The 15395-nt window shown below is 40.4% G+C and overlaps 1 protein-coding gene across 1 annotated transcript in view; it reads right to left on the bottom strand.

The window, feature by feature from the left end:
- The window catches only part of LOC124367362 (receptor-type guanylate cyclase Gyc76C-like), a 331079-nt gene that overhangs the window by 144659 nt on the left and 171025 nt on the right, over positions 1-15395 (bottom strand). The window contains exon 2 of the mRNA XM_046824122.1: positions 3314-3378. The gene's annotated coding sequence lies outside the window, so the exon portion shown is untranslated. The remainder of the gene's footprint in view (positions 1-3313; positions 3379-15395) is intronic.

The following is a 15395-nucleotide window of genomic DNA, read 5'->3' as shown; positions in this document are numbered from 1 at the left end:
AATATGTGTATGAAATTTAATGTATTTGGTATCAATGTACTCAAAAATAATTAGAAATAACAATAACCAATAAAACATACCCTGAAGAGTTAATTTTAGGTTGGTTTATACCTTCCAGTTGAACCCACAGGGGGTGCAGCAAAAACCGATGTGTCACTTAAATCTGGACAACCTTATGGATGTCCAGGAGCGGCACATCATCACTAACCGTAAATGTTGCATTCTGGGGCGCAAGGGTTATTCGATAGGTCTAGTCTACTGCGGGAGATGACTGTTGGAGTTGGTGGGGTTTGTTCCCTAAGAGTCAAATGTTATTGACAGCTTTGACTGAAGAAGCTGGTTCAGAGCTGGCTTCTCCTTCTTCCGAGGGGACATGACTTGAGATTAGTGCCCTAAAATTTTATCGTGAATCTCGACAGGAGGCGGCCCCTACTCCCTACCTTACCCGTCCAAAATATCCTGTCACTCCGGCAGCAATTTTCCTTATGTGCAATTTTCTAAGCTTCTTACCCTAAGCGAACAAAAAATAAACAATAAAATACGAAAAAAATAATGTTTTATTAACACGTCCCCTTATTCAAAACTACTGACAAAATAATACTGACGTATCGAAACCTTGTTTTGTGAACACAAGTTACAAGCAACTGTAAATGTTATGTTTTCGACATTAACCGACAAAGCCAGCTCTCGGGTGACGCAATCCCCGACATTAATGCCGCTTCTGGCCGCTCTTTATACAGGAAGTTGGTCTGAATCGCGGTACTTAGCACTTTTAAGTCAACAGTGCTGCGGGGGTGGGGTGTTGGGGAGGGGAGGGGAGCTGTTTACCGCTACAGCACTTCTCGATTCTTTTAAATTACCCCGCCTTCACTGCTGCTACTACACTGGTAACAATAAACGTTCGACCGAATAAATTCCCCAATCATTACTCATAACTAACGTGACAGACAACTCGCAAATGAAGAATAATTAATATTATTTTCAGGTCTCAGAAGGTTTTACCTATCACATACCTTTTTTTAACTGCATGGAATCAACACATAACGTTGCCTATTTTAACCCAGATTGTAGTTACGTGTTAAGTTGTCCACCTGAAGAAGAGATCAGATCGCAGTGTTCGAAACGTTTCCAAACCCGAACGACACAAACAATTTAAATTGTACAAGTTATAGACGGATAAAATGGAACGATTTATATACCAGAAGCTTCATCAAATGCTCCTCTTTCTAAAAGACAGAACTACGTATATAATTTAACGCTCCTTTCTTTGAACAACTCAAACTAAGTGGAGGGGGGGGGTCTGTGATACTGCAGCAGATGTGAGCGTGGGCGTTTTCTTTGTTCGGTTAATGATCACAGCCTCAACAAACCGACTGTGTTTACGATTCCAAAACTGGCAAACGCCTTACACGCAACTGTAGGATTCTCGGGTTCAGAAATGCCGCAGTATCAGGAAATACGCCATAACTGAATGTGAATGTTGAGTTAATCTCCAGGTCACCTTCCTCTTAGTGCAGCGTCTGCAGTCCGGAGTCCAGTGTCATGTTCGTCTGAAGAGATTCAATGACCTGGTGAGGCAGTGAGAACATCTCTTCACCTAGATTACACTATATTTTGTAATCTAAGTGTCTCTGATGTAGAAGAGATGTAAAGAGTCCATTTTGAGATTCTTCATAGCGAACTTCTTTTGAATCTCATCAGACGAACATAACTTCAGATTCCAAGAGTCGAGTTTGTAACATCGTCAAATTCCAGACGCTGCATTAAAATTAAGTTGAACTGTAGCTTAACTCAACATTCACATAGAAAAATTGTTATATGTGAAAAATAGATTTTACTGCCCCGTTAAGTCTGGAGTCACTGCCTTACAGTAAATCAAGCAAGGTAATCAACATAGTAACATGTAATTTAACATATAACAATAAATAATACAAAAGAAAATAAACAGTGGAATTTATTGTGAATTTTTTAATACAAAAAAGGATTTTTGTAGTTTATTATGTACTGTACATAGTGTAAAGGTAACCTATAAACTGCCGAACATAAATAAATTTGTAGTTTAAGATTAATATTGTTTTAGTAATAACTATGTTTAGTTAATAGGCTACTTTAAAAGTAGTATCATAGTTTGTTGTATTTTATATAACTGAAAAGTAATGCAGATTGTAACGTGTAAGTGGCCTATACCTGGTACAAGAATCCTGCTTCTTGAAAGTTGTTGTCTAAACTCAATAAATAAGTTCGAGAAGGACAAACGTACAGTATGACCGACGTGTTTACGGAGCACGGGCCGGGGCGATGTGTTGAGGACGGCTAGTACAACGCGTACTGCCGTTCGGAAAACATTGCTTATGGCCGCTCCGTACTGCATGGTGAGTTGGAACCGACTATAGAGACGGCGGCTCGGAAGTTGACGCTAAAGTACAACCCAAACTAAAAAGCTAAAAAAGGGCAAACATTCTTAGAATATAATAAAACGTGTTCCACAAATTTAAATATTTAGTTTTACAATTTACCCGAGCACTACGACATAATAAGTAAATAACAATATAAATCACATGCAAAAATGTCAAAAACGGTTCGTCTAAATAAAACATTGCACTCCTTTGTGAGGCCATTAGTAGTGTGGGCTGTGGAGTCGATGGAATATTGTAATTCTAAGCGTACACCCAAGTAGCCTATACACATGGTGTAACAAAAGGTTGGGCTGGCTCTGTAATTTCAAACTCTGTGTGTGATTTTCAGCTAAAAATTACGAATAACTTTTTCCAATTTCCACTTCCTTTAGCTGCTAGCCGCCATTTTGTATTTGTTACTAATAAATTATTATGTTTAAAAATAATAAAGCTAAAGAAATTTTAGTATACGTAGGTTTGAATAGGTAAGAGGAAAAAAATATTGTGTTATTATTAACGCCATTTTGTTAATATTAAAGAAAATAAAACAAGTTTAGCTTTATTCGTTTTAGACATAATAATTTGTTAATAACAAAATCTTGTAAGCGGCTAAACGAAGTGGAAATTGGAAAAAAGTTATTCTTCATTTTGAACTTAGAATCATCCATAAAATCTGAACATGCATAGCAAGCCCAACCTTTTAGTTACACACTGTATATCTCCAACAAGAATTCTTTGTACTGGAAAAAGGTGCGTGTGTCTTTCTGTTTCTTTCATGGAGAAACTAAATCTTTTATCAAGGAAATGCAACTCGATTGGGCCCATTATTATATGACTAAGCCTAAACTCTAAGCTCACCCAGAGGGTAAGTTACAACTCGATTACTCGTTCAGACACTCTCTCGGAGGTAATCTCACCTGTGGACAAGAGGGTTGCTGGCCATGGCGTGCCTGCCCTCACACTGGCTGCACCTCCCTGCCACCTGGAACATATCACATACAGGGTTACTGCAAGTTTATTGCAAGATGTAACTGTCTATGGCTGTTGTCTGTTCCTCCAGGAATACCAACGTGGAGACTATCCTTGTATCCTACATGTTAAACTGCACAGACCGTGTGCCAAAACGATAAGACCTTCAGGTTCTGTAAGAGATAAATTAGAATGCACATCTATCTCACATGGTAAGGTTGAAGAGAATTCGCACCAGGCAGCTACAAGACCTTCAGGTTCTGTAAGAGATCAATTAGAATGCACATCTATCTCACATGGTAAGGTTGAAGAGAATTCGCACCAGACAGCTACAAGACCTTCAGGTTCTGTAAGAGATCAATTAGAATGCACATCTATCTCACATGGTAAGGTTGAAGAGAATTCGCACCAGACAGCTACAAGACCTTCAGGTTCTGTAAGAGATCAATTAGAATGCACATCTATCTCACATGGTAAGGTTGAAGAGAATTCGCACCAGACAGCTACAAGACCTTCAGGTTCTGTAAGAGATCAATTAGAATGCACATCTATCTCACATGGTAAGGTTGAAGAGAATTCGCACCAGACAGCTACAAGACCTTCAGGTTCTGTAAGAGATCAATTAGAATGCACATCTATCTCACATGGTAAGGTTGAAGAGAATTCGCACCAGACAGCTACAAGACCTTCAGAATTAGAATGCACTATCAGGTTGAAGAGAATTCGCACCAGACAGCTTCAGGTTCTGTAAGGGATCAATTAGAATGCACATCTATCTCACATAGGTAAGGTTGAAGAGAATTCGCACCAGACAGCTACAAGACCTTCAAGTTCGGTAAGGGATCAATTAGAATGCACATCTATCTCACATAGTAAGGTTGAAGAGAATTCGCACCAGACAGCTACAAGACCTTCAGGTTCGGTAAGGGATCAATTAGAATGCACATCTATCTCACATAGTAAGGTTGAAGAGAATTCGCACCAGACAGCTACAAGACCTTCAGGTTCGGTAAGGGATCAATTAGAATGCACATCTATCTCACATAGTAAGGTTGAAGAGAATTCGCACCAGACAGCTACAAGACCTTCAGGTTCGGTAAGGGATCAATTAGAATGCACATCTATCTCACATAGTAAGGTTGAAGAGAATTCGCACCAGACAGCTACAAGACCTTCAGGTTCGGTAAGGGATCAATTAGAATGCACATCTATCTCACATAGTAAGGTTGAAGAGAATTCGCACCAGACAGCTACAAGACCTTCAGGTTCGGTAAGGGATCAATTAGAATGCACATCTATCTCACATAGTAAGGTTGAAGAGAATTCGCACCAGACAGCTACAAGACCTTCAGGTTCGGTAAGGGATCAATTAGAATGCACATCTATCTCACATAGGTAAGGTTGAAGAGAATTCGCACCAGACAGCTACAAGACCTTCAGGTTCGGTAAGGGATCAATTAGAATGCACATCTATCTCACATAGTAAGGTTGAAGAGAATTCGCACCAGACAGCTACAAGACCTTCAGGTTCGGTAAGGGATCAATTAGAATGCACATCTATCTCACATAGTAAGGTTGAAGAGAATTCGCACCAGACAGCTACAAGACCTTCAAGTTCGGTAAGGGATCAATTAGAATGCACATCTATCTCACATAGTAAGGTTGAAGAGAATTCGCACCAGACAGCTACAAGACCTTCAGGTTCTGTAAGAGATCAATTAGAATGCACATCTATCTCACATGGTAAGGTTGAAGAGAATTCGCACCAGACAGCTACAAGACCTTCAGGTTCTGTAAGAGATCAATTAGAATGCACATCTATCTCACATGGTAAGGTTGAAGAGAATTCGCACCAGACAGCTACAAGACCTTCAGGTTCGGTAAGGGATCAATTAGAATGCACATCTATCTCACATGGTAAGAATGAAGAGAATTTGTAACAGACAGCTACAAGACCTTCAGGTTCGGTAAGGGATCAATTAGAATGCACATCTATCTCACATAGTAAGGTTGAAGAGAATTCGCACCAGACAGCTACAAGACCTTCAGGTTCTGCAAGGGATCAATTAGAATGCACATCTATCTCACATAGTAAGAATGAAGAGAATTTGTAACAGACAGCTACAAGACCTTCAGGTTCGGTAAGGGATCAATTAGAATGCACATCTATCTCACATAGTAAGGTTGAAGAGAATTCGCACCAGACAGCTACAAGACCTTCAGGTTCTGTAAGGGATCAATTAGAATGCACATCTATCTCACATGGTAAGAATGAAGAGAATTTGTAACAGACAGCTACAAGACCTTCAGGTTCTGAAAGAGATAAATTAGGCTGGCCATCCATCTCTCATTTAACGTCTCGTTTTCTAACTGTTCCTTATTATTCCGAAGTTTGCATATTATTCTGTGTGTCTGGTCAAAATTACACTAGTTGCTGTCTTATATTATTTTTATACATTATTTGAACTTCAATAATGGATCAAAAAATCTTGTTCAGTGTTAACACTTGAAACTAAATTGCAAACGAAATTTGTTAGAATTTCGTCTAACTATGTCGATACTCTACTCATGGTTGTGACAAACACGTTAACAGATTAAAAAAAATTTACAAATTATTTTTATAACAGCTATATGGTGCCAACTAATATTAAAGCTTCTAAAAATTTGTGGATTCTATGAATTTCCAAAATACGCGTTTTTATCGAAATAAACAAGTGTGTTCTGAAACAGCTTATCGTTCCGTGTGTTTCCACAGTCGTACAAGATTACTTTGAAGTGTCCGTGAGAAAATACACCATAATCTTGATACAGACGAAATTACGTAAACTCAAACTATTTACTATTTAATTAACACCACCATCATCATACAGTGTCGGCTACACAACTCGTAATGAGGTAAATAAAATGATTCACAGTCTCAGAATAGAAATCATTGAACATTCATGAACCGGCGCGGATATTGTGTGCTAAACGACTGCTAAATTAGCATGACCTTACCACCGCTTTGTTTACTTGTAACAGTTGTTGGGGAACTGACGGATCCACATTAATAAACAAGTGTTTGTCGGTCACAGCAGTTTTACGCGTTTAACTCAAGATGGAGTTGTTGACAATACGGAGCGCCCTCAAGGAGCTCGCCAGGATCTGTCAATAACTACAGCACAAGCACATTCCGCCTCTACAGTGGTTTTAGTGAATATTAACAATTCTAGCTCTTTTCCAACACCAAAAGTTTTTTAGTTATTTTTCAGAAATAATATATTGTTTGAATTAGGAAAAATTGTACCCTTAAAAAAGGCATTTGGATTTCATCTTTAAAATGAGTCACACCCCATAATTCTACAAACGAGTGATAAGAGCTTATAGTATATGAGGATTAACATTCTTCACATGGGTATAACTCAATATAGTGTCACTACAATCTACTCTTAAGAGTACGAATTGGTGGTGTGTATTTAAATAATTCAGGAGTCCTCCAAGGTTCCTGCTTAGACCCTTTTTTGTTCTTTACAAAAACGTCTATTCATAACCGTGACATCCAGCTCCGTGCAGATGATTTTGTATCAAAACACCTCTCTAGCAATCGCCGGAGTGACTGGTTTTTCAGCTCTGAAGTCAGTTTTCAGCTTTGAAGTCAGTTTTCAGCTCTGAAGTCAGTTCTCAGCTCTGAAGTCAGTTCTCAGCTCTGAAGTCAGTTCTCAGCTCTGAAGTCAGTTCTCAGCTCTGAAGTCAGTTCTCAGCTCTGAAGTCAGTCTTCAGCTCTGAAGTCAGTTTTCAGCTTTGAAGTCAGTTTCAGCTCAGAAGTCGGTCTTCAGCTCTGAAGTCAGTCTTCAGCTCTGAAGTCAGTCTTCAGCTCTGAAGTCAGTTCTCAGCTCTGAAGTCAGTTCTCAGCTCTGAAGTCAGTCTTCAGCTCTGAAGTCAGTCTTCAGCTCTGAAGTCAGTCTTCAGCTCTGAAGTCAGTTCTCAGCTCTGAAGTCAGTCTTCAGCTCTGAAGTCAGTCTTCAGCTCTGAAGTCAGTTCTCAGCTCTGAAGTCAGTCTTCAGCTCTGAAGTCAGTCTTCAGCTCTGAAGTCAGTCTTCAGCTCTGAAGTCAGTTCTCAGCTCTGAAGTCAGTTCTCAGCTCTGAAGTCAGTCTTCAGCTCTGAAGTCAGTCTTCAGCTCTGAAGTCAGTCTTCAGCTCTGAAGTCAGTTTTCAGCTCTGAAGTCAGTTTCAGCTCTGAAGTCAGTTGTTGATGGGTAGCTGTATCCAACCCCAGCTCATGGATACTTAGAAACATAGCCAGTTTATATACTCGCGTGCAGCCTTTACCCGACAAAATGTAGAGGCTGCAAATTTTTAATTAAATCTTCAAATCGTTAGGTAAAAACCTTGAGTTCGGTTACTCACAGAGTACTGGTATAACAGAGAAATCAGATAGAACGGCCAGACGTGCACGACACGACAGTATACATGACAGCAGCAGCAGCGGTAACAGTGCAGTACTATCGTGTAGTGGAATGCGTGTACAAGGCCGTACACCCGAGTGATACCGTGCTATTTATAGACAGGCTACTCACAGTTACTGCGCCTACTGTATGTTACACAATGTACGTAGCGGCCCACCACCTTCAGAGTAGATGCAAAACTGGATATATGTAGGGGATTTAGTGAAAAACTGGCTTCTACATATGTATGTACATTAGTCACTGATGCAAAACCGTGCTACGAGTTTACAAGTCGACCACACTTTGCGCCAACCACTGTATACCACAGCGGGAGACTGATAATTGGGTTCAAAATGGCGAGTTTCAGTGGCTGACGGTGATCAACTATTATTGTTGCGTCCGACAATTATTGGTGTCAAGGTAAAACCATTATGAAAAATAATTTCATTTTATATTTGTCTTTATTATTTATACACTCCAACGTAAGCTATTGTAACTCAAATAGATCACAAGAAGGTGGTTCATATAACGGTATTAGGCAGACGAAAATCAATAAGTTAATTACATGCAGTACCAAGAAAAATATCTGATAAGACAACACTATTACTAGAACAAAAAATGAATTATAGAAAACAACAGTGGGACTGGAATAAGGTTCAGAGCTCGATCTCTCCAAGACTACAGATTGTCGTGGAAGAGGCTGGCTGCGGGGCACAGCTTGTTGGACAATCGCTGCACTCTTGCAAGCGGTCCAGAGTACTCACGGTTCAGAGTATTGGTGCATACTGGAAAATTATCACTGCTTGGTTCCAACGGGGTTTCAAATTCATCGCTGCCAGCAGTTTTGACCAGACAATTCTCAAGCTTAGCACCTTCTGGGGAAACAATGCATCAGGTGAGCAGCGTCGTCATACCGTCCCATATCAATTTAAAGCAGGTGTATACAAATATCTTGATCAGGATACCCAGGCGTACCCCAAACAACTTGTCTGAATGGCTTTCCAGTCTTCTCCCGTGGCGGAAAATAGGGTGACCAAAAAGCATTTGAATAATCAAGGATTTGGTGGATCATTGAACACTTGGATACTCAAGGATGTGGTGGATCATTAAGCACTTGAATACTCAAGTATGTGGTGGATCATTGAGCACTTAAATACTCAAGGATGTGGTGGATCATTGAGCACTTCAATACTCAAGGGTGTGGTGGATCATCGAGCAGAGTGCTAGGAGATTCAGCAGTCATCTGGTGTCCGTATCTTGTAATGAACCCCAAAGGAATGTTCACTACATATGAAGTTTTTATGGAGAAAACGCCGAGATCCTGACTGAATATCATCCAAAGATGGCTAGTGTGTGAAACCCCTCTGGATATTGGAATTCCTGAGTTAACAGTCGGCCAGAATAATGTTCCTTCGGCGATGAAAAACTACAACGGAACATGACTTCATACTGAGTATCATACCGTTCCGGCTACACCAATCCTGGATATAGTCATGATCAAATCGAACTCGTGGACAGTCATCAGTGGACGATACCTCAGTACTTCACACTGAGTATCACACCGTTCCGGCTACACCAATCCTGGATATAGTCATGATCAAATTGAACTCGTGGACAGTCATCAGTGGACGATACCTCAGTACTTCACACTGAGTATCACACCGTTCCGGCTACACCAATCCTGGATATAGTCATGATCAAATTGAACTCGTGGACAGTCATCAGTGGACGATACCTCAGTACTTCACACTGAGTATCACACCGTTCCGGCTACACCAATCCTGGATATAGTCATGATCAAATTGAACTCGTGGACAGTCATCAGTGGACGATACCTCAGTACTTCACACTGAGTATCACACCGTTCCGGCTACACCAATCCTACATATAGTCATGATCAAATTGAACTCGTGGACAGTCATCAGTGGACGATACCTCAGTACTTCACACTGAGTATCACACCGTTCCGGCTACACCAATCCTGGATATAGTCATGATCAAATTGAACTCGTGGACAGTCATCAGTGGACGATACCTCAGTACTTCACACTGAGTATCACACCGTTCCGGCTACACCAATCCTGGATATAGTCATGATCAAATTGAACTCGTGGACAGTCATCAGTGGACGATACCTCAGTACTTCACACTGAGTATCACACCGTTCCGGCTACACCAATCCTGGATATAGTCATGATCAAATTGAACTCGTGGACAGTCATCAGTGGACGATACCTCAGTACTTCACACTGAGTATCACACCGTTCCGGCTACACCAATCCTGGATATAGTCATGATCAAATTGAACTCGTGGACAGTCATCAGTGGACGATACCTCAGTACTTCACACTGAGTATCACACCGTTCCGGCTACACCAATCCTACATATAGTCATGATCAAATTGAACTCGTGGACAGTCATCAGTGGACGATACCTCAGTACTTCACACTGAGTATCACACCGTTCCGGCTACACCAATCCTGGATATAGTCATGATCAAATTGAACTCGTGGACAGTCATCAGTGGACGATACCTCAGTACTTCACACTGAGTATCACACCGTTCCGGCTACACCAATCCTGGATATAGTCATGATCAAATTGAACTCGTGGACAGTCATCAGTGGACGATACCTCAGTACTTCACACTGAGTATCACACCGTTCCGGCTACACCAATCCTGGATATAGTCATGATCAAATTGAACTCGTGGACAGTCATCAGTGGACGATACCTCAGTACTTCACACTGAGTATCACACCGTTCCGGCTACACCAATCCTGGATATAGTCATGATCAAATTGAACTCGTGGACAGTCATCAGTGGACGATACCTCAGTACTTCACACTGAGTATCACACCGTTCCGGCTACACCAATCCTGGATATAGTCATGATCAAATTGAACTCGTGGACAGTCATCAGTGGACGATACCTCAGTACTTCACACTGAGTATCACACCGTTCCGGCTACACCAATCCTGGATATAGTCATGATCAAATTGAACTCGTGGACAGTCATCAGTGGACGATACCTCAGTACTTCACACTGAGTATCACACCGTTCCGGCTACACCAATCCTGGATATAGTCATGATCAAATTGAACTCGTGGACAGTCATCAGTGGACGATACCTCAGTACTTCACACTGAGTATCACACCGTTCCGGCTACACCAATCCTACATATAGTCATGATCAAATTGAACTCGTGGACAGTCATCAGTGGACGATACCTCAGTACTTCACACTGAGTATCACACCGTTCCGGCTACACCAATCCTACATATAGTCATGATCAAATTGAACTCGTGGACAGTCATCAGTGGACGATACCTCAGTACTTCACACTGAGTATCACACCGTTCCGGCTACACCAATCCTGGATATAGTCATGATCAAATTGAACTCGTGGACAGTCATCAGTGGACGATACCTCAGTACTTCACACTGAGTATCACACCGTTCCGGCTACACCAATCCTACATATAGTCATGATCAAATCGAACTCGTGGACAGTCATCAGTGGACGATACCTCAGTGGAAGGTTTCACATCTACATCTAAGATCAAGATATTTGACTTCCAGTTAGCCACCATGTCACATAGAGTGGCGGACTCAAAATAGAGCTTTGCATATTCTCAGTGCATGTAATATCTTTGGTGCCTTGATTGAAGCCAATTATTGCAGACTTCCTTGACTTTTTTTGGATTGTAATACTTTACATAATCTTTTTAAATGCTTGCACACTGCAAAATGGATTTATCGTTAAATAAAATAAATAAATATTATTTAGTAGATAATCCTCCGTCGATCTTAATGTTAAAATTAGAAAGCAGGATCAAATTTCGCTTCTATTTCCCGCCCCCTCCCCCCCCACTGATTCTGCTCTCCATATCCTTTTGTAATTCGGCAGGCGAGAGGCCATTAAATTTATAACGTATAAATTTTACACGTTATACGAACCCAATTCATCGCAAAGTCCACACAGAAAACACTGACAAAACAATTCATTATCGGCAACGCTATTTTCGGCAGGGATCGAGCAGGAGAGTGGAGCAAGGATTAAAATATGAAATGATAAATCTGTTCACTGGTCATATTTATAGTTTGACATTCTCGAAACCAACCACCAGCATCGAAAATAGTTGTGTCCAACTTTATCAAAGCCAGTTGACAAGATAAAGAGTTTAGCTCCGGTTCACTTTCCTCTTAGTGTAGCGTCTGGAATCTGACGCTGTCGCAGACTTGACTCCTGGAATCTGGAGTCATGTTCGTCTGAAAAGATCCAAAAATAAGTCGGCGACGAAGATGCCCAAAATGAACTCTTTACATCGTTTCAAGCATAAATATTGTTAAGCTTTCTCAGATAATTACTGCTGCGTAGACACACTCTCGGCCATGATATTATACCACACAACGTACCAACATCGACCAGCCCATTGCTGTTATAACTCAAAGCAGTATCAAACTGTTATTTATATACTTTAAACGACAAATTTTTCACAATCAGGCAGACCAGAAAAATCCAGACAGGTGTCATTTCTCAACCTTTAATCGGAATTTCGAATGGCTTTTGTCTGAATAAGAGTACCACTGGGCACAATACAGTAATAAAATATATGGCCGCAACACGCTTCATCTGTTATTAAAAGCCGTTGGTGTTACATAATAATTTGATTTTTTACCATTAATTCTACCATGTTATATTTAGAGTATATTTGTCAATTTCAGACGTTTATGACTCCAAAAACGTTTTTGTTATAAAGGACAATCCGACATAATAATCGTACTATAACCTAACTAACTCATAATAATAATAATAATGTTTTTGTTCACCTACTCGTTTCAAAATGTGGCTGCTTTAAAAATTCAGAACCACATTTGTTACGATCTGATCAGCAAAGAGCGTGAAAACCTATGTTCAATGATAAAACGATCGTAAACCGTATGTAAACCTACTTTTTACAACCCGACCATTGCAAATGAGCTACTTTTTTTACATCCTGACAACTTCTTGTTCTTCGTTTGAACACCTTTTTGTACTTTCTTACAGACTTACATTGTGACGAGGATAGAGTATACGCAGTTCTGCCACTCCCACGCACGCACACTCGCAGACACACGCCTGCCTTCAATGGCAGTAGCGCTCAGTGTTGGTACCCCTGACGCAAGTGCTTTTTTAAATACTGTACGTGATTATTGTGATAATGGTTTCAATATAACACGAAGCGCATAATCGACAATTTGCCGTCATCCAAAACTGAACCTACCGATACTGTGAATGTTGAGTTCACCTTCATCTTGGTGCAGCGTCACAGACTTGACTCCTTGTAATCTGGGTGAAGAAGTATTCACATTGCGCTACGATGTTTTAGACACGATCTCTGAGCATCATGGAGCAACCGAATTTTTTAAATGCAGCTAAGGTAGGGGTAGACAAGTCTGTGACAACTGGAGCTAAATCAACTTTCACATTGAATCAACCCTTCCACCACAGCCAAGTTACCGATGTTGTTCGTTCTTTACCTTGAACCTATAGCAACCAAATAATATGTCAATATCACTAATTCTAGAGATCCTCCACAATTGTTCAGTACGGTAAACTCAGTACTGATGGTAATACGTGACGATAACAGCAACAGAACGTCACTGTGCGGGACAAAACCTAAATAGTCAACGTTTCGACAACTGGTCCGTTTTCTCCTATTCTAGAATGTGATAACCTTTCAAACTACACATCAGGAACGTTTCCTAATATTGCAAAGCTGACGTGATGGGATTGTAAACAAAACCGATGAATCGCCATTCTGTGTTGTGTTTGATCAAACAGCATTGCTGTTGAGCCCATAGTTCAATTTCGTAGCATTGAGTTTAATGAATAGTACCATTTAGGAGCATTGCGGTTGAGCCCGTAGCACCATTTGCCAACATTACAGTTGAGGGCATAAAACCATCTGGAAAACATTGCGGTTGAAGCCATAGAACCATTTGGCAACATTGTGGTTGAGCCCATAGCACCATTTGGCAATATTTCTGTTGAGGCCATACCACCAATTGGCAACATTGTGGTTGAGCCCATAGCACCATTTGGCAACATTGTGGTTGAGCCCATAGCACCATTTGGCAACATTGCGGTTGAGCCCATAGCACCATTTGGCTACATTGTGGTTGAGCCCATAGCACCATTTGGCAACATTGCTGTTGAGTACATAGTACAATTTTGTAACATTAAATAATAATGCCATAGTACCATTTGGGAACAGTATGTTTGAGTTCATAACACTATTAGGCAGCATTGCGGTAGAGGTCACAGTACCAATTCGTAGCATTGTGGTTTATTTCAGTACTATTTTTAGAACATTGCAGTTGAATCCGTTTAGAAACACTGCGGTTGAGGTCACAGTACCAAATTCGTAGCATTGTAGTTTATGTCAGTACTATTTTTAGAACATTGCAGTTGAATCCGTTTAGAAACACTGCGGTTGAGGTCACAGTACCAAATTCGTAGCATTGTAGTTTATGTCAGTACTATTTTTTTAGAACATTGCAGTTAAATCCGTTTAGAAACATTGCGGTTGAGGTCACAGTACCAAATTCGTAGCATTGTAGTTTATGTCAGTACTATTTTTAGAACATTGCAGTTGAATCCGTTTAGAAACATTGCGGTTGAGGTCACAGTACCAAATTCGTAGCATTGTGGTTTATGTCAGTACTATTTTTTTAGAACATTGCAGTTAAATCCGTTTAGAAACATTGCGGTTGAGGTCACAGTACCAAATTTGTAGCATTGTGGTTTATGTCAGTACTATTTTTAGAACATTGCAGTTGAATCCGTTTAGAAACACTGCGGGGGAGGTCACAGTACCAAATTTGTAGCATTGTGGTTTATGTCAGTACTATTTTTAGAACATTGCAGTTGAATCCGTTTAGAAACACTGCGGTTGAGGTCACAGTACCAAATTCGTAGCATTGTAGTTTATGTCAGTACTATTTTTTTAGAACATTGCAGTTAAATCCGTTTAGAAACATTGCGGTTGAGGTCACAGTACCAAATTTGTAGCATTGTGGTTTATGTCAGTACTATTTTTAGAACATTGCAGTTGAATCCGTTTAGAAACACTGCGGTTGAGGTCACAGTACCAAATTCGTAGCATTGTAGTTTATGTCAGTACTATTTTTAGAACATTGCAGTTGAATCAGTTTAGAAACATTGCGGTTGAGCCCATAGCACCATTTGGCAACATTGTGGTTGAGCCCATAGCACCATTTGGCAATATTGCGGTTGAGGCCATAGCACCAATTGGCAGCATTGCGGTTGAGTACATAGTACAATTTTGTAACATTCAAGAATAATGCCGTAGTACTATTTGGGAGCATTATGTTTGAGTTCATAACACTATTAGGCAGCATTGCGGTTGAGGTCACAGTACCATTTCGTAGCAATGTGGTTTATGTCAGTACTATTTTTAAAGCATTGCGGTTGAATCCGTTTAGCAACATTGCGGTTGAGGCTAAACTCAACATTCACATTGAATTAACCCTTTCCCATCATAGCTACTATATGTTCCAATAGCACATTTGAAAAATGTTAACTTATTGAGTGT

This window comes from Homalodisca vitripennis, chromosome 8 (assembly GCF_021130785.1).
Source record: "Homalodisca vitripennis isolate AUS2020 chromosome 8, UT_GWSS_2.1, whole genome shotgun sequence".
NCBI classification, from domain to species: Eukaryota; Metazoa; Arthropoda; class Insecta; order Hemiptera; family Cicadellidae; genus Homalodisca; species Homalodisca vitripennis.
The sequence above is the reverse complement of the archived record's forward strand: the minus strand, read 5'-3'. Positions and strand labels throughout refer to the sequence as shown.